This window comes from Amblyomma mixtum, chromosome 6, assembly GCF_055824585.1.
Source record: "Amblyomma mixtum isolate Tamu chromosome 6, ASM5582458v1, whole genome shotgun sequence".
NCBI lineage: Eukaryota > Metazoa > Arthropoda > Arachnida > Ixodida > Ixodidae > Amblyomma > Amblyomma mixtum.
The window spans coordinates 101,089,527-101,117,153 of NC_143017.1; the positions used below are offsets into that span (position 1 = coordinate 101,089,527).

Sequence of the window (27,627 nt, forward strand, 5' to 3'; positions counted from 1 at the left end):
AGATTAGTTATTACATTCGAGGGATGAACTACTGAAGATCAATGACATCCCCCAAGTTCTAATTTGTCCTCTACACTGGCAACATTGTTGCGAAAGTCTGGTAATAATTTCTTATAGAAAAAAATCTAACGTAGAAAAGCGGAGTGCAACGAATTCTTCAGAGGAACCGTTCTCAGAGTCCTACAAAGTAACTTGGAAAGCAAGGAGCTGTTTTTGCTTCGTAGAATGATATCACTTCGCAGTGTATTCACTGTATTCTTGCGACTGCTTGCAGCGCCTCACTATTTTAACATTTTTTTTTTACTTTCCTGCAGGCGAACATTCTCATACGTGCGTTAAGGGGACACTGAGGAGAAATCGAGGTAAGCCTCTAGCGACAGACTACTGCGTTCCACTTTTACTGTAAACGGAGATTTTATAAACTAGAAAAAAAACGGACATACAATGTCCCCAGCCACTTCCGCAGTGCGCCGACGAGGGTTTCTGGGCGCGGATCTCAAGGGCTCGGCCACAAACTTCAGAACGGGGCACGTGAAGAGTTTCAGTCGAGTGAATGGAAATTTATTGAATTCCATTTTCTCAGCAATCTGTCTTTCACTGCCGGGCGAACACAAACGAGGCTAGAAATAGCCGCACAATTTATTTTACTAAGGCCCAGTACTGGATGAAGTAGCTATCAGTGTCCCCATAAGATCTGAGAGTAAATATCCTCATTTTCCAGCTGCTTTATCTTCTTCTCTCTTGTTGGACGCCCGGTCGCAGTGGTGTCGCTTAGATGAGAAACCTCTACCGGCAATTGCATTTTGAGGCCTCTGATTTATTTTCAATTTTTCTTTGCTTTGATGCTTCTCCTCACGACGAAGGCGCTTTGGTCAGTGCACTTGCAAAACAAGCTGTGTGACATAGGTACGTCTACATTGGAACATTCGCCTCCAAACTTCTCGCAACTGTTCATATCGTCTCTGCGCTTTATGTGCACTCTACCGTCGGTAAACATTCTATATGAATACCAAGTAAAGCAGTTCCACAAAGGCTGCACTCGGACCGAGAGAAACCAAACTCTGTATTGGACAAAACTGTTAGTCGTGCTGTCGCTGATGCCCCCGTCGCAAAGTGTGCCATCCGGCTGCTATAGTACCGGAAATACCATGAAGGTGTATGTCCTTAATAACGGGGCCTACTGTAGAACGAGAAAACACTGCATGTTGCTTTTTAAACGCAAAAAGTCTACCTTTACGGCCGCAGCACGTCAGATCACGTTGGCAGGAGAGCATTGGCATGTGTTGGCGGAGCGGAGCTTGAGCGTAGTTGCACCGGCACCGCTTCCATTATGATAATTGGTTGCTTCTAGACGCATTTACAGTTTCCTCCAGGTCAATTTGGTAATGGGTATATGTGGTTTCCAAATCACGCAGAAGTAGACTTCGGACGGGTACCCCTTTCACGCACTCCTTGCTGCTTGCCCAAGCACGTTCTTTTTGTGCCTGTTCGTCTAACTACTGCATGCGCCTCTAAACTTACAAAAAGATTATAACATACATAGCATGTGAACTTGCTTGAGATGCCAATCTCAGGCTACCGTGTCTGCTTGATTTGTTTCTTTTATTGTGCAATTACTTAGCACACAAAAAAAGCCATCAGTATTTTCTCCCTTTGTATAATGACTGACGCATGAAGGTTTTTGCAGGCCAGACCACCAGACGTATACTCTACCAAGGCTCAGCGAGAGCATGCTGCTGTAGAAATACATAAAAACACCCCTGCCTCTGAGAAACATCTTGGGAGGTAATGTTTACATCCGCAAGGAGTAAGGGGGGGGGGGGGGGGGGGATGCCGTAGGCACTCATGTATGGAAAAACACCAGTTTTTCTTTGTGCGAGGCCTAAAGCATGGCTTTGTGGTGATCCGTACTTAATAGTTTTTTGCATAAAGCTGTTTTTGAGAACTAACTAGTCCAAAAAGAAGGTTTATTACTAGAACCCTGTCAATCAGACACCTTCAAAGGCTCTTTTTATATTTATTTCTTTATTTAAAGATGCCTCTATATCCTTGGGCGTTATGAGGTCCTCCGTACAGAGAAGATGGTTTACTTCTTGGGTTCTTTGATTATACAGAAATCTCAAAGGCTTTTATGCATTTGGCCTGCATCACAAATACTTCATTCCAAGCCGGGAATCGGCCCCGTGCTCTCGTGCTCGGTAGCAGAACTCCCCCGCAATACGCGCAAGCGCCGGGAGCGGAAAGAAAACATCAGTGCGAGGCTTTAGTGGCTAGTGCTGACCCTTTTAGCTGACCGACGCGAAAATAATTTGTTAAAATTCCGCTGGCCTTCCTCTCGCCAAGGCCATTTTTTACACCGACACCGACTTTGCTGAGCAGCTAACAATCTCAAGCAGTGCTAGATGAGCATGCAAGCAAAAACATAAAATATTTGAGGCTGGAAACTGAACCTTATTGATGTCAGCTCCGAATAATTGCGGTGCGCCTGCTAAACTGTGTTGCCCTTAATAATGTTCTGTGACAAAATGCTGCACCAATCATTCGAAAGCCGTGCGAATTATGCGCCTCCATGTTTGTTTTCAACATTGCCAGCAGATTTTCTGCCTTTAATACAACCGTGTTTTCTGGCACTAATATGCACAGTGGATCCAAACTGCTGGAGGCCATGGGCCCTCCGAGTGAACCAGAGGTTCTTCGGAAAGTGAACAGCTATACACAGGCTAGGGGGGCCCAGACCGCCGTTAGTAGCACCTGTTCATTTGTTTGCTGACGTCGTCACCTACCTCAGTTGTCAAAGCGTTCGGGTACTATGCCGCAACACACAGGTTCAATCCTGGATGCGTCGTCCGCGTATCGATCGAGTCGAAAAGCATTAGTCACCTTTGTGCTCTGCAATATCAGCGCACATTAAACAATCCCAGGTGGTCTGAATTAATCCCGAGCCATACGCACCGGCTTCACTTATATAGCATATACGTATGTTTCGCTTCGTGACGGTAAACTGCGCGATATTCATTCATTAATCTGCTGTGACCTGAATAGCAATTCTGTGCAACCAACAAATTTAGTACTATAATCAACCTTGCTGGGAGATGTTATTTCGTGTATTCACAAGATTAGGCACAAAGTACACGTTGTCGCAGCTTCATATTCAATTTGCGGATAGCCAGGAAACCAGACCGGGGCAACAGTTATGACAATCCCTGCATCCGTCTCCTTGGACGGTGGCTACGTAGACTTCTCAGAAACAATTCGCAACTCATAACTACAAAACAGACATGGTCTCTAGGTTGCAATACGCTATCTTTAAACGCCACTGAAACGGTCGAAACGCCGCTCAAATCTGGGCACGTCGCTTATAGCTGCACCCGCCGCTCCGCAACCAGCCTTCAACTTCGCCTTCATGCCGCAGCGCCTCGCGCCGCTCTAGTCAGAGCATGTACTAGAGCGCAAACATTATATGTGTGCGCTCGCCGATGTGGCGGGAGGTCAGTGTGAACACCTGAATATATTCTTACGCCCCGGATAGCACTTACAGTGACCCTTCGCCGCATTTCGCCTCCAGGTGTTTGCCTGACGTAGGTTTCTGCTAGGTAGCAACCTGCCATCTGGAGACTGGATTGTGGTCAACCTGCACAGATGCACATAATGCCTGCCAAACTGCCCGCCGTGGAAGGTGGAAGTTCAGTTAAAAATTAGTCGCAAGATGTTGTTGGGAAAAAGTAACCTGAGTTTCACAAGTATTACCGTTGGCAGCACTTGCCATCACAGGGCAGTCGCGAATCGCTTAAGCGCTCCACCACTGCGCCAGGCGCGGGTTGTATGCGTACTCCAAAGCATCATTGAATTTATAATAGAGAATGATCCAGTCTGCATATATAGGCATGAACCTATTATTTCTCTGTGAACAACTTCCATCCACGAAGCATGGATCAGAACACCGGGACCGAAGTGAAAACCGCAGTACTAGCGCACCAAATTCGCAGCTGGCGTAACTACACAAATCGACCGTCATTTTTTTTTTACTGCATAAATCTGTTCAAGAGGCTTAGCGAAACAATTTTAGAGAAACACTCTTCATTTCTTGGCGCAGAACTCCCAGATATATCTAGAGACTTCTCAGCTAATTAAAAATAAAGACAGCAAAAGTCTTTATGAGCGTTCAGGAACCCTAAATATTTCTGCTAGTAATTTTATTTTTCAGATTAGTTACGCAACTTCTCTGACTAGACACCAGGGCTAAAAACTGCAGTCAGCAGCTTGTCAGTGGTAAGCCTCTAAGTAGCTGGTTGGAAGAAAGACACTGTGTATATTCATGGCCACACTGCATACTTGGGGGTTTGTGCAAGAGTACTAACTGTCCACAATATTCAGTTGTCCATGGCAGAACAAGAAAGCAAAGGAAAGGAGGAAGTAAAAGACGGAGAAAAATAGCTTCTGTAGAATACTTGTCGCGGCGTATGTTTGTGCCATTTGTTTTAGGGCAACAGTAACAGCAGCGTTATCGGTAGCAGCAAAAACAATAACAAAATTTACAGCATTAGCAAGAAGAGTAAAAAATGCTTGTGCTCCTGTGGCTAATAAGCTGCATTGCGTGACTGCAGCAGCCAGACGCAAAATTTTCCATGCCAATCTAAACGGTCTCTAACGTAGAAGAAACCGTGAAGAGTCGTCCGGCAGACCAGCGCGGTAACAAATTTTCCCAACAAGGATATACCGCGGGCTGCTTTTACAGATCTAAATAATTCCAAAGAGGATGAACAGCTTTGGACCTGCGATAAACGTGCCTGCACCACATGCTCACTCAGCGAGAGAACGCATTAAAGCAAAAACGACCATGGCCTTTGACGAAAGAAACGCAGGGAGGACGTACGTGGCCACTGCCACATACAGTGCAAGACTCGGCTAAATGCGCCTAAGCAGATTTTCTAACACCCACCCGGGCGCCAGTCCCAATGGAGACATCTCTTAAGCGTTTATTTTTTCCTCAACTGCGGCAATGGCTGGCTCAAAGCTTGGAGCACTGAGGATTTGCTCTGTGTCAGCTCTCCTAGTGCCTTAGGTGTAAGCAAAAAATTCAGGGGGCACTTTGACTGTCTAAAGTGCGTAGAGGCGAAAGCGTTTTCCGAACCACTTTGACTGCCTCTGTGGCACTGGTGGCGTCACATATAATTGAGTACTAATTTCTAAGTGATGACAAATCATTAATTACTGGTTAATTACTGATTAATGCCTGAATAGTAATTAACTGCTAATTAATGACGCTTAAGCTTCGCCTTTAGGAGTGGAACGCGACAGCGTGTTGTAGCGCTGCCAGGGAGTCCACGGAACGCCACCACCCGTTCGGCGCGATGCCTTGCCCTTTGAACGCAACGCTTTTTGAGGAAAGGAAATGGCACAGCAATTCTCTGTCATCTCGGTGGACACCTGAACCGCACCGTAGAGGAAGGGAGGAAGTGGGAGTGAAAGAAGACAAAGAGGGCCCGTAATGAAGGAAATGAATATTGTATTTGAGGAAAGGAAATTACGCAGTAACTGTCTCACATATCTCGGTGAACACCCGTCAAAATTCAGGGGGGCACTTTTTTGACCTAATGTGTGGTCACTGATGTGTGGTTAAGATGTTAAGCTTCAGCTCTAAGAGTGGAACGCGACAACATCTTGCAACGCTGCCAGGGAGTCCATAGAACGCCATTGCCCATTCGGTTCTACCTCGTTCGTCGGTAAATTGGTTTTTGAGGAAAGGAAATATATCTGTCTCTCATATCTCGGTGGACACATAAACCTCGCCGGAAGGGAAGGGAGGAGGATGGGTGTGAGCGAAGACACCGTATTCACTAGACGCGCCTTTGTTCATTCCAAACCATCGAGCTGGCATGGCGGAGTGGATAGCATGCTCGCCTCGCACGCCGAAGACCGGGTTTCGATTCCCGAACTCGACCAATTTCCTACACGGTTTTATTTATTTATATGGCCTGACTGGAAAGGTTAATTAGGCTAATTCGGTAATTAAGCAATTAACTAAGCTCAGTCCCACTTACTTGGAGCATCACTATACGATCCCTTTAATTGGTTGCATGGTTACTAGCCAAAGTACAATTGGCCCCGTTTGAAATTCGCGCACTGTGACGTCACGACCTTTTCGGCCAATTGAAAAGCGTGACATTTCTGTCGACAACTGCTGCTTACAACGATGAGACATTAAAGGTTTTCGCCTTAATAAAGGCGACAGAAACTCCAGTGAAAGTTATTGGCGTGTGCTGTCAAAGCTGTGCTAAATTAATCAGTCTCCGCCGAATACAGCGAGTAGACAAGTACTACTCGTTTTATTTCAACGACTTAAGTACATTTGTAATGGCCCGGTACGATCGAGCGCTAAATACTGGACACCGCATTGTTTGCAACGGAGGCACTCCTTGGGTTGAAACTGTTAAGTACATAGTGCAGGTATTACCGAGGCCTAACAGTAATAAAGTTCTGACTTTCAGGATTATATTTCTGCTTTTTGCATGTCAGCCAAATGAGTGGGCAATATATGCTTTTTTGTGATTCTACTCCTCGCTTATAGTTCGCTATACCGACTGGCAGATGCAGGCAATAGCAAGGGCGCGATGTAGCTGTTAAAAATATGATGAAAGACGAAAGGAGTCAAATGTCATATAACTAGAATAGGAGTGCAGCAGCGGCTTGGCATTTGTCTTTTTCTTTTGCGCATGAAATAGCCTGGACAACTTCGGAAATACTCCGCCTCTTTTCTTACCCTCTGAATAATGCATTAATGTTCGTAATAACTCGAGTACGGCAGTACTAAAAGCAGCGATCTAGTAAAGATAGCTTCGGGACAAAGTTCTTAAATGGACTGGTTGTATCACACTTCAACAAGATTAGCGCAAAGAGTTATTCTATACTGCCACACCCTTTGCCACAACCTCAAGAGGATAAATAGTCGTGCAAAAGTACAGTTGGTGTTCTCCGCTCCCGACAAATTATCAAACTTGTGTAATCGCGTGAACCCATAGAATGTAAAAGCCATAAAATGTAAAAAGAAGCATAAGGACCAGTATGTCACATGTGCAAAGAATGTAATCTATTCTATTCCGTTGAAATGCGGCCGGAAATACATAGGGCAGGCAGGGAGATGCCTCAGTGGCAGGTTGCGAGAACATAACAATGATGTCAGGAATGGTGTCAAAGGGCATCTTGCTGGCCACATCAATACAAAAGAAAAAGATGGAGAAACAAAGAAGTGTCCTGGCTGTTATCCGGACTTTAACCCTTTATAAGGCATGAGGTCACACGCAAAAAAAAATGTTTTTTTTTGATCCAAGGACACTTTATTGAGGCTAAGAAAAGGCGGTCAGACCAGTTTTCGTCACTCTCCCTACAATGGTTTTAGCACAAAAGGTGGGACAACATGTGTCCCGCTGCACACGAGAAGGAATAAAGGGAGGTGGGACAGCATGTGTCCCAATGCTCACGAGGGGGTACCACAAAAGAAAGTTGCATCGTGATTTTAGGTTCACTTTGATGAGTGAAAGGGAGAAAAGCACTGCATACATAATGGCACGTTACAACCTGTGCTATATGAGCTTGGTGCGCACTTCGGCGCGCTTGGTTGAACACAAGCTGCATCTCCTTCTTGTGCCAGATGATTGTGGGAAGTGGTTGTTTCCTTGAAAACGGACTTCGTGTGGAACTCCCATTAGTATAGAACGGTGAATTTTCTGCGATGCTCACTGGAATGTCGCAAGGCTGCCCGGCTATCCATCCTGCTGATAGGGAATCGTCTTCTTCCTCTTCATGGTCACTGTCATGATGAATGGGCTTAGCGTGCGCGTTCTTAGTTTTCTTTTTGCGTGTGTATGCCTTCTTGGGTCTTTCTTGCGCGGCGGCTCGATGTTTTCGTCGCATTCCGACGACTCTATCGGAGCGAAAGCCGAGGTTGATGGTAGGGTAAACTCGTCACCCGAATCACTTGACACATCACTTTCCGAACCGTCAGGTAGGCTAAAAAACACCTCTAATGCCTCTTCAGCGGTGAGACTCCGTTCCCCTGCAAGGACGAATGAATACATAATAAATTTATACGTTTCATTCGAGAACGAACGACACACGACGCCATGCTTCTAGAGCCTAAGCCTAATGAACTTCCATATGCCTGCAGACTTTCGAACACAGAATTCTTTACAACATTGTACGAACTGTACAATTTTACTCATATGAGCCTGACATATTTAGAAGCACGGAGAACACAATGGGCGTCTTACCTGGCATTTTTGAAGAAAAATGTTGCTCTTCGAAAATCGTGTGTGCACAGCTCCGTCCTCCGAAAAAAAGCAACAAACTACAACACATACGGGACGCTTGCGCCACCCAGCAGAAAAAAAAAGAAAGCATAGAATAGTTAAACACATCTCTCTTAGATGGCGCCAAGCGAACCCAGCTCTCTCGCAGTTTTCACAATCGTCGTTTTGCTACAGCCTTGCAGGTGGGACAAGGGTTGTCCCTATGTCGCAAAAAGGGTTAAAAGCTCTGTTGTCATTGATTGCCATAAAGATCAGCTTACAAGGAAAACTATAGATGCATTCAATATACGTTCGCTATGAGAAGATATGTGCGTCAGTGCTGCCTGTGTGTTTTTATCTGACAAGGAAATGCATTTCACGTCTGCTAATTCGTAAATGTGGTTCGACGATAACGCTATTTGAGTGCTTCCTATATTTCAATGGCTTTATATTTCCTCTTCTCTGTTAAGAAAGAACTTACATTGCCTGGTTTCACGCAATAAAACTTCAGTTGTAAGTTAGCACCCATACTGTTTTTCTCCCTGTGTCCGTGTCTGTTTAGCGCTATGTTACAATCGAACCGTCACCAAGTCGCCCAAGCTTCCACTTCGAAATCACTTTACATTTAGAGCTAGTGTCTTGTAAAGTGCTTCTTCCTATACTTTCCTTCTTCCTTGAGTAACCTTGTTGCAACTGCTGCCTAGATAGCAATACTAGCAATCGCAGAAGTAATCGTAGCAGCAGCAGCACCAGCAGCAGCATCAGCAGGAGGAGTGGTCGTGGTATTCGTTGAAGTCGTTGTGGAATGGAGGTAGCTGTAGTGATCTTGTGCTTTCAATTTTTCTGATCTATTTTACAAGCTTTCTGGCCTAGGTGTTGACTCAGAATGCACTATCTAAATCAACAATATTATCTGCGAAGTAAACGTTTTTCTATTGAGGGGCCTTCTTAATGCAAAGCTTTCTGTTTTTCTATGTATTTGTAGCGAGAGGTGTATCGTAAGCATTACTAAAACCCGTGCGCATTCTCAGATGCTACGAACAGCTTATGTGAAACCTCCAGTTTTTATAAGCAGGTGGTGGTACGGTGCGGTGCCTCTGTCACCTACCTAGCCGCAAGGAAAAGGCAACAAGCTGTGAAAAGGCTTCAGTACTCCGCCTTTCGCTTGGCTGCCTCAGACCGGCTCGTCAAAGTAACGGCGCTGGGACGGCGGCCCACCGGCGCAGCGACAGACGCTGTACGCCCTGGAGAGCTGCAGTCGGTGTGCAGTTCGCGTTGCGCATAAATGCATACCAATGTGCTTCTGCGATGGCTGGCCGGAAGTCTGCGGACACAGCTTGCCGTGACGGCGGCGTCTTAACTTGGAAAGAAAGCGTAGGGTGCGCGGAAATCCGTGCCGAACGCGTATTTACGCTCCTCAACGTGCCAACTTCCAACGAAGTCGAAACCTGGTGAGAAGCAAAGGATAAATGAGTGTGAGAAACAGCACACCGGCGGGAGACGTGTACAGACACGTGCGCACGATCAATGCCAGTGCACGTCTTTCACTACATTTCAGAGCGGATATCTTTCACGTTCAGACTTTACTTTTTGCCGGTACAGCACTACCTGTTTTCGATTCCGCTGGCGGGTGACAAGGCATGTGTGCGCGTCGAGATGGCGGCTGGGACGCTGAAGGTCTTATCTCATCTTCCTTAAAAAACATATCGATACGGGAATGATCTTGGCGCCCCTCTTTCCGAAGAATACAGACGGTCTTTACGGGAAAAGGTGATAAACGTTGAGTCTTTCAGAATGATTTGCCTCGCTATTTGCAGTGGCATCTTGGTGTGTTACTTGCGGCTCTTCTTCTGAACAATACACGGTGTTTTAATCGCGTGTCCCTCCTAACAAACTATATTAGCGAAAATATAGTGGTAGAGTGCCGCAGCCTGGCTTTACGCATCTTAATTCGGCAGTAACCAATGTTAGTATAAAAGGAAACCATTCATATTTACTTTTCTTTTGTACATCTACTTCTGCCGCACTTGGGAGAATGCACTAATTTTACGCCTGTATTAATCATAACTTATATCACTTTTTTCAAATCCCTTTCAAGGCTTTGGCTACTACATGCGTAAACACATTCAATAATATGGACTCTTCCTCGCGCATTGTTAGCACTGCAAGCGCAAGTAGCCTGTCAACTCACGTTTCTGCAAGTAATCTTGCCTCATCCGCCACTTGTATTTTCCGTCGTTAACATGCGCGAACAATCTCTTTTTAGCAACCTGTTGGAGAAACGAAAGATCTAGTGCAAAAGGCTATAGCCGGCATGCTCGCGAGTTCCAAATTGTGCCGAAGCTCTAGTTCTGATGCACAGCGCAATACCGGCTTTAATCATTCCCGATTAGCGTCTTGCATGCATGGGACGTTCCAGTGTTACAACCGCCTGAGAGAAATCAGCAAGGGTCTGTTTGCGCGGAAAATACTTAGCGCATTTTTAAACAGGCTTGTTCAGGTTGTACTACTGTCGCATGCTTGCACGTATTCAGTGAAATGAAGCTTTTAGACTCGAAAACAAAAATGTAGATAGGAAAATTTTCCACGCGCTGCCGCAATTATTAAAACTCGTAGTTTTCGTACTTTCATTACTGCCCTGCACAAGTACTGTACCCTTTCGCTCAGTGATCACCTCCTTCGTGTATTTCACATTGATCTGCGGTAGTGGTATGTTATGGCATCGTATGGTATGGTATGGTATGGTATGGTATGGTATGGTATGGTATGGTATGGTATGGTATGGTATGGTATGGTATGGTATGGTATGGTATGGTATGGTATGGTATGTGGCGTTTAACGTCCCGAAGCTACCCATGGGCTATGAGGAAAGTCGAAGTGGCGGACTCCGACTGCAATTATACCAGCTGAAGTTCTTTAACGAGTGCTGACATTGCACAGCACAAGGACGTTTTTGTATTTTGAGGCCGCCGCGGCCCGGATTCAATCCCAAGACCTAGGGGTCAGCAGACGAACGCCAAACACACTCAGCAGGCACGGCGGGTTAACTTTGATTCGGACCCAATCCATCAGCCCTAATGCGGTACGGCATCCCCGTTGTGCTTTGCTCTTATTCCGTAACTCGTCTCTCTCCTTATTGCCTAGAAGTTGCGATTCATAAATAATGAACAGCGATCTGATGAAACTTCATGTTGGAAGGAACTCATACAAAATTCATTCTGACCTGTCTTTCCGCGGATATCACGAAAAACCACACAGCTTACGCAGCTCGCACACAGAGCCGCAACCCTGCGGAACTTCGGAATGGGCCAGATGTCGGTATTTCGGGCATTATGAAAATGCCGCATGACGTTACGCCTGGGAGAGAGAGGGACGATTCAGCTAAGAAAGCTTCGCTGACTTGACATCTTTTATGCAAGGCACTCGTTGGTGCTGCAATTCTTACCGTAAAAGTGATGAGGTTCTCAAAAGAGCGCTTTCGAAGATCTTGTATTGCCCCTCCGAGACAGCTCGAGTAGACGTCCGAGTGCGGTTTAGAGGATGCGCACGCTCATACTTTCTGGGAAAGTGGGAGAACAGTGGTATGAATGTGAAAAAACGATATACAGCAACTCGCAGTGCACATCTTCACACGCCTCTCTCAGATTTGGAGCACTAGTGTAACAGATAGTATTTAATTTACACGTACCGGTTACATTGGCAGCACTGGGAGTTTTGTATCGTAAGTTCGAGAGTTCTACATTGCAAATGGTGGCTAAGTCCACGACATGATCTGAAGTGTGCATTATTGAAGTTAACTGCTACATTTTAATGGTGGCGTTTGTAGCTTCCCCAGCGTGGTTTCAAGATAGAGCGCTGCTTCATATTTCCCTCGTTTCTCTTGGATTTCACTGATTAGTATATTGAAGTAGGGCACCATGCATTCATTTCAGAGAGAATTTCGGACAAGCCCAACATCTTGAGAATTTCCGACAAGCCCAATACGCACACAAATCTTGTACTGATGGAAAGCTTAGAACTGCGGATTGTTAACCGTTAGCCGAAATGTATAGGCAAATGGAATTTCCCCTTCCACCACATTCACAGCCCAAAAAAGTATATTCAATGTTTTGAAGCATGTCAAGGAAGAAATCGAATTTTAATGTATCCACGTAGCTGCACCATTCTGAGAATCAATGTCTGGAGTAGTGATATGAACAAACTCCTTTACTTTTGAGGTTATTTAGAAGACGTTGTCTGGTGCGGCTTCTCTAAGCGGACATCAGGTGACACCGTCCACGCCTGCGAGATCCAGCGATAGTAAACTAAAGGTTTTGTAGCCAAAAGAATAAATAAGGTAGCGGCATGTACAAGCAGTACGCTAAGTACTAGGCTGCCTGCGCCGCCTCTGAAGGCTACTCGATATACTCGATATACTCGATATACTCGATACCTGCCAGCTGCGGTTGGGCACTTATACAGGGGCCACAGGTGATATTCTACATCGACTGCTTGAGAGATCAACCTGCTTCACTCAGCCACGTTAGGACTGTCCACCTATCCCCGCATCTATTGCGTCATCTTGGCTGGCTATTAATTTATGATAATAAAGTGGTTTCCTCCCCCGCTCCTCCTCAAGTATTGCGGCTCTTGCCCAGTTCCTGAAAAATGTGATGGCATGCGGAGAGGAAAAGAACGGCCTGAAAAAAAAAAGAACTTTTAAACCACTGTACTTAAAAAAATGTTCCTGATTTTTTCTTGTTTTTTTTTCCTTTTGAATCCTTACCATGGCTCGTCACAATTCGCGCGGGTTCGTTTCTTCGTGCTGAGGAATAGATTTGTCTCTCTCTTCGTGAGAGCAGAAAGCATTCTTTTTAAGTCTTAACTGAAAGTGGACCACCTGTCCTGTGATGCTTGCACCCACCGTCCTCTATATCTGTGTGCTGGTTTCTCACCACGCTATGCAACAAGTAACCTAAGATTTAAAGTTGTCTATTCAGGAGACACACAGGCCCACTTTGCAAGCCTGGTTCAAAACACCTGGCAGCATCTTCTTTTGTTTTCTTCTAGTTTGGCGTCAATACTAATCTTGTGCGAAAAACTAAACTCGAAGCAAACCATCGCTGCAGAGACCCGAAGGTATGGTGAAAACATGAATATCATTAATGACGGACTTTACACCCCAACGGGTGCACTTAGCGAAAGTGCGGCGGCGTCTATTTGCACAGATGTCCACTAATTGAAGGATGGGCAAGCTTGAACGCCGTTAGTGGACAAAGGCAGGCAGACGTCGTCGCTCAGCTTAACAAAACAGAACAAAATGCACTCCTTCGATCCACGACATACTCTCCATTTGAGCGAAGGCTCTGGACGGTCGGACCTATTGTACACGCTTAGGATGCCGCTTGACTGAAGGCGTGTCGTGCAAGGAGGAGATACGCTGTGACCAAGATCGATAGAGCGTTGTCGTGCGGCTCCTTCTCTACCTACCTCAGGTTGGAATGAGTGCACAGAAACGGTGTGGGCTTTTTTAACGAACGCCACCAGTGGCACTTTAAAACGGTCACTGGCAGAGAAGTTCCGGTAGATTTTCCTTGCAGATTGCACGCGCGGGTACGTGGCTGAAAATCATCGTTGAATTTCACAGCCGATGCTTATCGAACGGTAAAGGCCTGAAGACGTGTGCTGCTGATTTGAAAGTGGTGGTGCCAACGGAGAAAGGAGAAATTTGTGGGGTAGCAATACACGACGCTACTTAAAAAAACAAAGACGGAAAAGCATATCGTTAAGACAGTGTGCATAAAAATATTTTCATTTGTACTTATCAGTCGGGTTCAATAGACTTAGCACCCGAAAAGAAGACGAAGCAGACGAAGACGTTCGCATGACCAAGAGACAGTTTTCAGGTCACGCTGCACAAGCAAAGCCATTGACTCTAACAGACATCCCTGAGTACACCAAGTTCTTTCTGCTAACCTTTCGTGGCAAGCATGAAATACACAGGTATTTCCGTGCGAAAGCAGCATTGCGATGGGTAAACCCCGATCAAGATCTTGCAGTGTTTGTGGGCTTGCGATGTGTCCGGGTTTTTGCGAAGCGAAAGAAAGAAATGAAAATAAATCAGATAAATATCCGCGACTAGGTTTCAACTCGCTAGGCTATCTCCGCAGCCAAACACCCCTCGTGTTAAACGGCAACACACTCTCGCGCTGTGCATTGCACACCGTCCGCATCATCAACTAATGCAACTATCAAACTAATATTCGAGCGTAAGCTATGGAACGATAGCGGCAGATTGATGTGCGCTGCATTCGTTGGCGTGGAGAACGCTGTGGCAGAAACACGGCACCAGGACAATACGCGTTCAGAGCTTTGCTGCAGAAACCGAAACGCGGCACTAGGTCGTTGGCCGCCGTCGTACGTTGGGTAAATTGGCACTGAAGGTGAAAAAGTTCAAGACGCGCATAACTGGTTCTTTGGACCAGTGGACACTTCATTCGCGCTTTAAGGTACCTGGCGGTGGTGTTCACCTGCTAAAAACTGTGATTTCGCATAGTATTTCGTGCTTATAGCAATGCTAAACCACCAGTCATTTTTCTCCTGCTCTAATCATCATTAAAAACGGTATCCGGAACAGTCCTTGTTGATTGTCTGTTTGTATAAGCTTTATTATTTCTTTTTTAAATTTTTTTCTTGCAGTTATCTTTGTTGCAAACAGATTAAGCAACGCATTCACAATTCTTCAAGAATCTTGGACCATTTCCTGCCTCCTTTGTTTCTTTGTCTTAGTGCGTAGTTTTCGCAGGATCTCAAAATATCTTTTTTTTTTTTTGCTTTCTGCCGCAGTGGCGTTCCACTGCGCATCAAGAGTTCGCAGGACCGATCACAGCCGCATTTCAGTGAGCGTGAAATGGGAAAATTATGCTCTGTTCAGGTTTCGGATCTCGATAAGGACACCCGAGAGGTCCGAAACTAATCCCAAGAAGTCCATTGCAGCGCGCCTCATAAGCTAGAGTATAGATTTGGCACTTAGAAACTCATTAGCCTAGCCTAGCTTAGTAAATCATTGTTTCATCCTACACGGTGCTCGTAACGCCCTTCACTGTATCGTTTTCCTGAGCACCACACGCCATCAAAGGGGAGCAGTTATGTGGCAGTTATCGTCAGGCCTGACTCGGAAACTTGCTTGGCGAACACAAGCTTCGGCTTCTTTTGAAACAAAATACATAATATGGCATTTAAAGGGGAGCAGTTATGTGTCAGTTATCGTCAGGCCTGACTCGGAAACTTGCTTGGCGAACACAAGCTTTTTCTTCTTTTGAAACAAAATGCATAATATGGCATTTAGAGTGAAGCCCTTAGCATGAACATGCACCACGAAGTGCCGCGCGCATCTTTTGGTTAAACTCAGACGTGGCCTCGTTCCCAAAACTCATTATTGGACCAGTATGTTGCGGCCAAGGCCAGCTCATTAGGCCGCTGCGTCGAAGTCGTGTAGGCGCGTGTTTGAACGATAACTTGCACGTTCTGGGCTCCTCTAGCAGACGTTTTTTTTTCCTCTTCGACTTTCCGCCAGCGAGAGCGAAATTAAGAAGGCGGTGATGTTAACGAGACGGCGATTCCGCTTGGCTACCCAACGCTGTGGGAAGGCCCCTTTCCACTGCATATCATAATCTGTCCAACCAGAAATTTAGTTTGTCCAAAGTGTCTGTAACAACGCGTCTAAATGCATTTTGAGGCTGCTAACTCATTCTGAACGTGTTTTTACGTCTACGAGCTGAGAGGTGTTGGTGCGAGTGCCGTTAAAAGTCCTAATTTCTTACGTAATGCGCGGCCTTTATAGAGAGCGCCTCCAGTGGCTAGCTGCGCTCTGGGAAAATTAGCATGCAACGACGGAAGAACACTAAAGTATCCATTTTCGCATAATAACCTTCCAAACCATTGTACGCGTAGTCCAGCTTTTGTTTTAAGATTTGAGATGGTATTCAAACCTGGTTTCGCACTTTTATGAGGCGGTTCTCGTGGCGCACCCTATATATATAGCTTTCCCACTCTGACACCATAGTTTGAAGAAGAAAGATAAAGAGAGAAGGCAGGAAAGTTAACCAAAAGCGTGTACCGGTTGGCTACCACGCTCTACGGGGTAAGAAGGGAAGGGATAAGAAGCACAATTATTCACGCAAGCACGGCGCTCTCAGGTAATGAAACGGTGCTTTGTAAGCCTAGAGGGCCGCCGACTGCTGCAACCACAGTTCGAGGAAGTTCAGAAGAATGGATTACTGGGTCAATTCGTTTGTATCTACTAGGAAAAAGAACCAGCGAAAAAAAGACGGATGACTCTTGTCCGGGGTGTTTTTTTCGCTGGTCCCTTTTCCGAGGATCTTATCCTCCCTCGATAGCCGCCAACGAATCTTTTCAAGCGCATCGGAGACATCAATGGAAAATGACCGTTTGCCACCATCCTGGAAAAAAAGTAAATAGCTAGCATCAGAGCCAGCTTCGGTGCTATTAGCCCGATTTCCTTGTAATTCCAAGTTTAGCGAATACACCAGAAGACCGTATGCGCGGTTGTGGTAATAATACCAAATGAACCACATGTGAAACGACCAGCTCAAAGTGTTTGATTAAAACAAACATTCGTAAAACTAATTCAGCATCCCGAAAAGAATGTCGTACCTATTTTGAAGTGTGCAAATAGCGCTTCTGAGGAAGACAGTGGACCGCGGTCAGTACATTTTTTTAGATTTCGCTTTTTACGTGTTAACAAACGTCGAGTGCAACATTCTGCAAAATACGAGAAGATAAAATGACGACTGCTTGTAGTGGGCTCAGAACAGAATTCCTTTTTTATTGCATGAAGTTTGCATTTTTTTCTTTGTTTTTTTGCAAAACGCATGCAGAATGGCTAGCGCACTGCAATATTAAACAGCGTCCATTGTTCTTCGGCTACATCATACGCCAATATAACAATGACATAATATTTATATATAGTGGTGAAAGAGTCATATGAAGGGCGTTATTTCAGGCCATACTGCAAAAAGATGCGAAGGTTAAGTTAAAATTTTGGTTCAGGCAACTTACTTAACAGACTTCCCACGTCTGCTAAGTGGGAAGAGATTTCTTTGACGAAGAATTTCGGTATAACCTATTTGGTTGTACTTAGTGTAGAGGGGAGTGTTTAGTGGTGTACATAACGACTTGCGTTCAGTGATCCAAAAGTTTCAACACGAATCAATTGAGGTGCAATAAGTATTAATGCCGACCGGTTTTAGGGCGGCAGTGGAATGAGAGAATTTCTCTGGGGCAAAGCCGTCGGAGTCCGTGGGCACCCTAACTGCAAGAGCAGTTGCCGTCGAGCACACCGTTATCGATCGCCGCGCTTTAGAGGCACTGAGTGAAACTGGAAGGTGGAAGCATATGTTTGAGCAAGATGCGAGTCTGTGGGAGCCCTTCCGGTGCACGTTCTGACAGCGCGAGTGATCTGCGCCGACAGTTGCAGACCTGTCACGTTCAGCCAATAGACACCGCAGCGACCGCGGTGCATCGGCCTCTTGGCTACTACTGGACATCGAACTACACATGCCTGTCATCTGTGCCTTTGGAATGCAGGCCCCTAAAAGTTGGCCGCAGAAGACAGCCGGTGATACTGGACCTCGTCTTAAAGTACTGCGCGCGAAGTTAGCTGCATCTGTTTGTCCGTCAGGGGCTAACACAAGAACAAATAACGACAATAGACTGGCCCGGGCTTATTTCTACTAGCTTATTTCATCTGGCTTCGGCAATTTCATCTGGCTTCGCAGATCATGTTCAGCACTGAATACTCACCTAACCGTTGGTGCAGTGCGGCCGTGAGCTGCCGCATAGAGTTAGGAGCAGTAACAACTTCATTCGCTCAGAGCAGTACTCTGGACCAGGCCAGCAGAGCACATCTGTATCTAATCTAGGAATGCAGGAAATGTGCCAACGCTTATATCCGTGTTTAGCTTACCTTTATGTCGGCGAATGGTTGAACAAACATGACTTCGTGTACTCGCGTGCAGGTATTTTTACCTCTGGAAGTGATGAGTATATGCGGGCCCTGTGAGAATATATTTCTTATACGGATGTGTAAATAGGTTCGGGACACGCTAAGGACCCCTGGAATAAATTTTTATTGTCCATGTTTGGGTTCGCCAAAAGAAAACGCCGATTTTACGTTGCTTTCATGCAGGTAATTTCGCGAATACTTTTTTCAGCTTCCAAGTCGAAGTGTGCATCCTAACAAAACATACACATGTAATCCACTTTCATTTCTGAACCATGTAAATGTCCGTTCTTTTATTTATTTACAGAAAACTTTGACGGTTTTATTTTTGGCCCTTAGCCTATTAGGAAATGTTCTGAACGTCGAACAAAAGTTTCTGAGAGGAAGATAATTTTGAGCGACACCGACTGCCTTCAGAACAAGTAACATAAAATCCTGCAAGTAATATCGCTAACTTGTCTTGAGTCTTCTTTTTTTATTAAAGTTAGCGCAGCCGTTCTTCTGAGATAGCAGAGCGCAGCTTTTTCAACTGGCTGAAGAAAAACCGTAAAAATAGTTTCAACTTGCATACAATGCCGCTAAACACCACGAAAACATATCTGTTGGCACGTAGAGTTCGCTTTCTTATCTCTCTACTTCCGACTATTTTTATAAAAAAAGTCTTGGTGAGCGTTATCTTTTTGAATTGAACATTGTTCCCAGAGCGGCAATAACCGGCTCAGAGCGCAGCCATTTTCGCTTCAGTAGGGTTTCCGAAACGACGGAACAAAGAAAGTTTATAGTTTCCTCTGTGTTTTAGTTGGGTCGCGTGGTCCTCCAAGGCCATCCATGCCATTTGCGATAATAATGTGGCGCGGGGTAGTGGATTCCCATTTGTACGTTTAAAGCGTGCATTTCGAATGTGAAAGACACGAAGTGAACAAGAGAAGAGAAAGCCTCAGGGCTCTTACCAACGTACAACAAGACAGCTTGTCTTCGTTTGGGCAAAGCGCTCATCACTGACGGGGTTTAAACAGGCTCTTCGTTGTGAGGACCAAAGCCCGGTCAGGAAAAGGAGGGAGTAAATTGGGAATTATACAGTGATGGTGAGCCTAAATCTTGTCGAGGCTCGAGGCATGATAGCTGTTAAAGAAGATTAACAGGTTGAAATACAAAACTGTGAAAAGGAATAGGCCGGCTCAGCAGATATGAACCCGGTGGTGTGGAGCGTGGGGAGAGAGCGAACGGGGGCTTTAAAGACCGCGCGTCCTGCTGCAACAAGTGGCATTGTATGACTGGCTGCGTTGACCGGAAGAACTAGGATAAAGGCATTAAGCAGCATGGAAGAACGAAATACGCTGTACAAGAATTCGTTTTTGAGCTAGTTGGTGGAACGTGACCAGAAATACAGCCGACAAATAAGCACCACACAGGAAGAAGGACGTACACGAGGCTTCCCAGGCTCGTATGCGTCCTTCTTCCTGTTTGTTGTTCATTTGTCGGCAGTATTTATGGTCAAGAACGAAAAGCCTGGCGAAAATAAAAGGCATTCCCCTTCCTTGTTAACTTTGTATGTGTCAAGAAAACATCTGCTTGTCCTCTCACTACCATCTCCAATGTGAGTTCGTTTCGAAATTGTCATGCCTGACACGCGTAGACGAAAAAGCATTCACTGTGGCTCAATGAAATGTCATTGTCAGGCAGACAATTTTCTCTACAGTAACTATAGATTTTGCATAGAGAAAATAACAATCAACATTGACGGGGCGGGGGGGGGGGGGGGGGGGGTTTCTTCATGGTACTGTTTTAAGGGTGTTGTACTAAAGTATATATAACAAATGGCAGTGATTCTTAGCAAGTGTAAAGCTAGAGCGAAGTGCCCGAGTTTTTATTTTCATGTTTTCTTTGAAATTATTTCCATTTTCGAGCACGCGGTGTAACTTCTTAAAAGATGCAGTTATTTTATTGCCGAGAAATTTTCACCTTAGCTTTTTTTTTGACACATATGCTGTCGATGCATCAAATTGAGCGCTGTGGCAGCATCAGGCGTCCGGCGGGTAGTACTTTCTTGTTTTGCACTGAGCCCCTGTCTGTGAATGTTATTTGCATGTTATTTTACACAGTCTAATGGAGACCGCCGGTGAGTAATCAATGAGTCACTGTGGAAAGAAGTTTCATCATGCAGATTTCATCTCGCTGTTACGGAATGCTTTGAAAAATTAAGTTTTCCCGGTACCACACGATCACCTATACGTGACTTTTACAATTTACTACCTGTGCTAATTGTATCTATGCAAAGTACACTTATGATACGCTTTTCAAATTATTTACCCATTCATCTGATAACAGACGTGTGCAACTAAACAGAGACAGAAAGCTGGCAACAGGGACGAATAGCTGGCGACAATTGTAAAGTGGAAGTTCGGCGATGTTCACTTTTTGCATTTGAATTCCAATCAGAATGATTAGATTGTTTTTCACTCTCTCTTTTCACAGGCGGTCACGCATGACAACGCACCAGGAAGACTTCAACCTCCTAATCGGTGAGAAACACAATATTTTTCCTTATGAGAAGTAACTATTTCCCATGTGCTTGTGTGCTCAAATGAAGGCAATTTCGCCTAAAATGCGTTCAATGAAAGCAATGTCATCACGCGGTATCAGAAAAAAATGGGCTGAAAGTTGATGGTACACGATTTACAACAAAGAGGAGTCTGCGGCCGCATTGTTCAAGGCAAGTAAATCTGCAGAAACTCTTCTAGTTTGCACGGCGGCTATCAACTGACACGTGCCGCTGAGCATGCACAATCTCAGCGAGAATTTTGAAAGTTCAGTGCAACCTGTTGTTTCGTATGGCCATCGGTAATAGTTGTTGGGAGGGAAACACGCATTTTATAGGTATTATTTTGCAGCGATTGCAAAGAGCCGGCCACGATCATTTCTTTCGCAGCTCGAGGCTTCCTAGCGTTCTCAAAAATCGAAGTTTAAAATATCTCCACTGAGCTACGCTGGGTTCGCTGGTGGCAGCGAACAGACGACGCTGGATGCTGATGTGCAGCAAATATGGGCCCGTTCTGCACTCATTTGCTTCATTTGTTAAATAAGAGCTAAAGAGCAACAGTGAAGTTTTTAGGCGTCACACCTATTTTACTGTGAGAATACTGAGTGTTTCGGCACGGATAACGCCTTCATAGTGCCGGACCGCAACCCTTAATACACGAGGGCATGGGCAGCGGTACGTGAAATGTAAAGAAACAACAAAATTTGTTATCATAAGTGCCAGAGAAAAAAAAAAGAACATTTGATATTGAGAGACATGACACGATACTATAATACAGCAATAATATACAAATTTGACACACACAGCAAAAAGTAGTTACGTTTTTCCCTGAGGTGTTACAAAAAAATCCTAATTGCACAAAGCACTTCTATACAAAGTATATGCAACCAAATCTACTTGCACCAGAATAATCATACAATAGTAGATATCAAGTGTATAACACGATAACTTTTCTTATATATTCATGCATCGTCTCGTTATTAGGAAGCTCAGTTTAGGAATTATAGGTTCGATAACATTTCCATTCCCTAATTTGTTGTTGACGAAAGAACCGCCCACCATTCGTCATGCTGTGTATGATATGCTTGATGGTTTTTACCCATTTTAGCCAAGCGTGACAGGAACTTATTCTGCTTTTTTATTTTTTATTTGGGCTTTACACAGACAGCAATCATAACAGTGCATTTATGCATAAAATGTAACCAAATCTCGCTCAAAGATAAAACTTTTTATGACAATTTTAGAATTCCATTTTATATTAACTACTATTGTTTTCCAGTCATTTCAATGAACTGTCTGATGAGATCACATCTGTTGTGTTAAATAATATAAGGATATTTCTATAAAGCATAGTTCTTCGCATGAAGATATTGGAATTTTTACCGATACAATACCTGACCAAATAAAAGGCCAACTCCACCTTGCATGTTTAAAAGAAAACGTTCCTAATAAAGAGAACTTTAAAGAACTAATGTACAAAAATCTAGAGCTTTCTTGCCCTCCTCAACGTCTAAGGATTCATGTGGAAAAAGAAAAAAAAAACAGAATCACACTGCTTCATTCTTTACGGAATAAGGAAGGGGAGTCTGATAGCAATTGCAATAAAAACCTGAGTAAATCAACCTTAAAGTTCATTCCCTTCTTTGCTTCGTTTATCGCCTCGTATGTTTTTGCTTTCGGTGGGAGCAATGTCGCATTCCAGCTACCGCAAGCTTTGATCTCTCTCCTATATGGCGATAACAAGAAGGCGATGCTCTACTTCCGGGACCTTGCAGAATTCGGGATGCACCAGGACACTGAATTATGGTTAGACATCAGTTTTGGTCCAAATCGTCCAAGGTAAAATTTTAGGGTTTTCCCAGGCCAAATTTTCGGAAATGGTCCGGACCAGATTTAGAGGCCACCATCGTGTAGAGCACGGTCAATTGTGGTTGCAAATGGCGATGGTCATTTGGTCAAGGTCCAATTTTGGAAGAGGGCGGAATTAATTTTGGCATTGGCCCCACTCAAATTTAGAGCTCGCAGTCGTGTTGGGTGCGCCCAATTGTGATTGAACATCGGATTTGGTCACAATTTGCCAGGGTTGATGGCGGCTCTACACAAGTGTTCTACTCCAATCTCTATAGTAGCCAATGTAATCAGAACCTTAATGAGAGCGGCAGTAGAGCATAGCGATAGGATAACTCGTGACTAGCGAAAACGGAAGTAAAGAAGGCCTTAGGAGCAATGCAAAGTGGGGAAGCAGCTTGTGATGATCAACTAACAGCAGATCTTTTGAAGCACAGAGAGGAGACTGCGCTAGAAAAACTAGCCACCAGGTATACGAAATGTATTATGACTTCGAGCGTACCAGAAGCTGGGAACAACGCTAACATTATTTTAATTCATAAGAAAGGAGAGATCAAGGGCGTGAAAAATTACAGACGAATCATCTTACTGTCTGTTGCCAACAAGGTATTTACTAAGTTAATCGCAAATAGAATCAAGCGAACCTTAGACTTCAGTCAACCAGATGATCAGGCAGGCTTTCGTAAAGGATACTCGACAATCAACCATATTCACACTCTCAGTCAGGTGATAGAGAAATGCGAACAATACAGCCAACCCCTATATATGGCGTTCATTCATTAACAGAAATCATTTGGCTCAGTTGAAACCTCAGCTGTCATGCAGGCATAGCCGATTAAGGGTGTAGAAGAGTCTTATGCGAAATTACTTGAAGATATCTGTAACGACTGCACAGCTACCATAGTACTTCATAAAGTCAGCAAAAAAATTCTAATATGGAACGGTGTCAGGCAGGGAGACACAATCTCGTCAATGCTCATGACTGTCTGTTTACAGGTGTTTGAAGGCCTGGATTGATAACAGTTGGCGATGAGAGTTAATGGAGAACACCTAAGTAATCTGCGATTCGCTGATTACAGTGCCTTCCTAAGTCACTCAGTAAATGAGCTACAAAGCGCGATCAATGAGTTAGACAGACAGAGCAGAATGGTATAGTGAAATTAACATGTAGAAAACCAAAGTAGGGTTCAACAGTCTCGCGAGAGAACAGCAGTTCACAATTGGTAGCGAGTTGACGGAAGTGGTAAAGACATGCGTCTACTTAGGGCAGGTAGTGGCCACTGACCCGGATCATGAGAGGGAAATCACTAGGAGATTAAAAAATCTTCGGGGTGCAGCGTATATGGCAGGTTCTCTGATATCATGAATGGCAGTTTACCAATATCCCTCAAGAGAAAAGTGTGCAACAGCTATATATCACCTGTACCTATGGGGCAGAAAAGTGGAGGCTAACGAAAAGCGTTCAGCTTAAGTTCCGGACAACGCAGTGAGCTATGGAAAGAAAAATGATAGGTGTAACGTTAACAGACCGGAAGCGGGCAGAGTGTCTGGGAGAACAAACCCGGGTTAATGACATCCTAGCCGAAATCAAGAAGAACAAATGGGCTTGGCCAGGGCATGTAATGCGAAGGCCAGATCACCGCTCTCCTTAAGGGTAACGGTGTGGATTACAAAAGAAGGCAAGCGTAGCACTGGATGGCAGAACGTTAGGTGGGCGGATGAGATTAAGAAGTCTGCGGAGATAAGGAGGCCACAGTTGGCAAAGAAAATTGTTAATTTGAGAGACATGGGAGAGGCCTTCGCCCTGCAGTGTACGTTGTCAGGCTCTGATGGTGATGAAGTCCCATATTTGAGACTTCAGTACAGAGTTATCGAAAGTCGCCGTTGAAACTGGCGTTTTGCCTCGCGACTTTTCGTTCTTGCAGGTAAAGAACGCATTCTCCTGACACGTAACAAAAACAATGAAACTTCCTTTCCGCCTTCCAACTTTGCTTGGCAGCTTTCCTTACTTGAAAGGGGGGATACTTCTTGCCGCCTGGGTTGAGAACTCATTGGACGCGTACGCCAAAGCAGCACGCGCCTTAGGACACCATAAGCATAACGGAGTTCACTATTTAAGCTTATTTGTTCCCGTCAAAGTTAGCGCCATCGAAGCACACACAGCTGTGAGGTGGAGGCACATATATAAAGTCCAGTAGGGTTGAGCAAATTAAAAAAATGAAATAAAAAAGCTGCCGTGCAATGCGTGTTGACGGTGCCTCGTCGAAGCAGGCAAACTTTAAGCAGCGAATGACATCACGGCTCCAAACTGAGCTTCAGTGCGCCCAGAAGCCTCATATGCATTCAGTATGGCTCAGCAGAAAAGGCGGAATACGTCAACCGTACCACTGAGCGCGCCTCGAAAGGGTTCGGCTGGGCAATGGGGTTCCTCGTCTCTAGACGCCTCATTCCAAGTACGGGCCTAGAAATTGTTTCCGCTCGAGAGAGCCTCGCTGTAGTCCTCAGCTGCTGTGCAGTGATCTCACATTTTTCAAACGTCAGCTCTGTTCAAGTATTTGATTCACTTTTTTTTTTCGAGGACTTTCCAGGTGGCACAAGATGAATCTGTTTATAAGCTGAAGTAGGTCGTGGAGGCTTTTCTTTTCCAGAAATCTGGGCAGGCTGCGGCTCTTAGCGTTGCCCGTTAGCCTCAAAGACTGCCATTCGTCCCTTTAAGCCTATGTCTTCTTCCTCTGAGCTTGTTTGTTTTCATTTGCATCTTCTTTTGTGTGAGTGAACAAAGCCTTTTTCGTGTCTGACGGGCACTGACGCGCCTGAAGAGGGCGTGAGCGTCTCCTGTTCCTGTGATCACAAGAAAATAAATGGAACAAAAGGAATGGAGGCCGTTGGAGATCGATCCGTTCAACCGAATAACGAACTCTTGAATTCGAGATTTTCTATGCATGCATAAGTACTCCTGTTTGTTCTTGTTTTGTTACCATGCGTGCTGGAGCGAGGAGGAGTGGAAGCGGTAGGAGGATATGAGTCTACTATTGACGCTCAACTGCCTTTCAGAAGAAATATGATCTGAAGCCGGAAATTACTTCGAGTGAGCGAGACGACAGGATGTTGAGTACAGAGTAAAGCGACACGTGGAAATTGAAAAGGGGGGGGGGGGAACAGAAATCGCCCCTCAACATCTCACGTAGACTGGCATTCTTACATTGGTAACCGTCAGCAAGGCGAATAACCGACACGTTGGCACCTCTGTCCCAAAGCATCAAAGCAAGAGAAACGTTTAAACCTGCCGAACTTAATTACCTGCCAGTTTACATAATGAGAATTGACTTTAAGGCCCTCGTAAAGCGCAAACTCTTTCTAACCTGACGGTGTTATTGTACAGCCCCAGACAGGTGTTCATGTGCAGAAGAAATTTATCCAAAACATTTGGCGGGATGCCGCTCCCAAGGCACGGCTTATGCAGTTCATGTCAGCTCATCGCACTGATCGAAAAAAGTGAGAAATAGAGACAGGCATGGGTGGAAAAAAAATTTGATTACCAGATGTGCTTCAAATTGCTTTCACATCCTTGTCATATATCTGCTAAGCGGTTGTACGAAGTACATGATTTGTCCTGAATGAATTGCTTCGCACGTGACATCAAACGGCGCATACCACTGAGCTTAAAAAATCTCTGCCGCTCGAAGGGCCTCGAGACGACAGCTGGTATTTCTCTTGCATTCTTCAACATGATTAGGTACTGAGTGGAGCGATGCCGAAGCCGCCTAAGCAGCAGCAGACAGACGCTGACTAGAGAGGCTGCTGGCTCAAGGTGCTTCAATATGCCCCGTTGAGTTGCACAAGATGTTAGCGCTACATACTGAACCCTTCTCAAGTTAGAGACGCGCACGCCACTGTAAATAACTACGAATTTTTTTTTATACAATGCAACAAATAACGTGCTGCACATTTTTGTAGAAATTGAGGAGAAATGAATGGGCATACATAAGAGCCTAACATAGCTAGTGTTTATAAACAGGAAAGAGAGATTTAACCCCAATGCCCGGTTGCTCATCAAGAGAGATTTGCAATTCTTTTGGGATGGAGGAGGAGAAGGACGCACACATAAATGACTACTGGAGATACCTGCCTGGTAGTCTATTTGGCAGGCTACTCCAGATGAGAGAAAAAAAAATTGCGGAGCTATGCCTACCAACTTAGCGCATGAATCAGCAAAAACTCTTATAGCTTTGGTTTAGAGCCCTGCATTCTGCCGTGTAACCACCCTCAGGCTGCCCATTTCTCAGCCCTCGTCACGACCGCCTCCTTTCACGGTAGCCACCCCCTTGGTTCTATCTTCCAGTTGCGCATTCGTGCACTCTCGCCATAACCTCCTGAACCACTGAGCTACCCGTCACCTCTCTCCCTCTATCTTTCTTCTCTCTCCTAAACGTAGAGATGGCCATTTTCCTCTCTACAACCTGCCAATTGTGGCTGGTGGCAAATTCAATTGAATTAGTAATAAAGCTAAATTAAATAACACAAAGTGAATAGTGTTGGGCTGATGCTGTATATTACACGGTAGAATGTAAGTCCACATGGATAAACCGTAGCTCTAACGGCTTCCACTGTAAAAAAAAAGGTGAAGCGAAACAGATGCACACAAAACACTAGTGCCCCGCCGCGGTGGCTCAGTGGTTACGGCGCTCGGCTGCTGGCCCGAAAGACGCGGGTTCGATCCCGGCCGAGGCGGTTGAATTTCTTTGGAGGAGAAATTCTAGAGGCCCGTGCGCTGTGCGATGTCAGTGCACGTTAAAGAACCCCCGGTGGTCGAAATTTCCGGAGCCCTTCACTACGGCGTCCCTCATAGTCTGAGTTGCTTGGGGACCAACAAAACACTAGCGGGATTACACAAACACGCAGGAATTTCAGGAGGTTCGTATCGTACCCGTGCCCTTAAGCAGATTTAACAA

At 45.0% G+C, this 27,627-nt stretch overlaps 1 protein-coding gene across 2 annotated transcripts in view; it reads left to right on the top strand.

The window, feature by feature from the left end:
* Window positions 1-302: 302 nt before the first annotated feature.
* The window catches only part of SPR (G protein-coupled sex peptide receptor), an 82,084-nt gene continuing 54,759 nt past the window's right edge, over window positions 303-27,627 (top strand). For both annotated transcript variants that reach the window (XM_089550591.1, XM_089550592.1), the window contains exons 1-2: window positions 303-362; window positions 20,764-20,810. The gene's annotated coding sequence lies outside the window, so the exon portion shown is untranslated. The remainder of the gene's footprint in view (window positions 363-20,763; window positions 20,811-27,627) is intronic.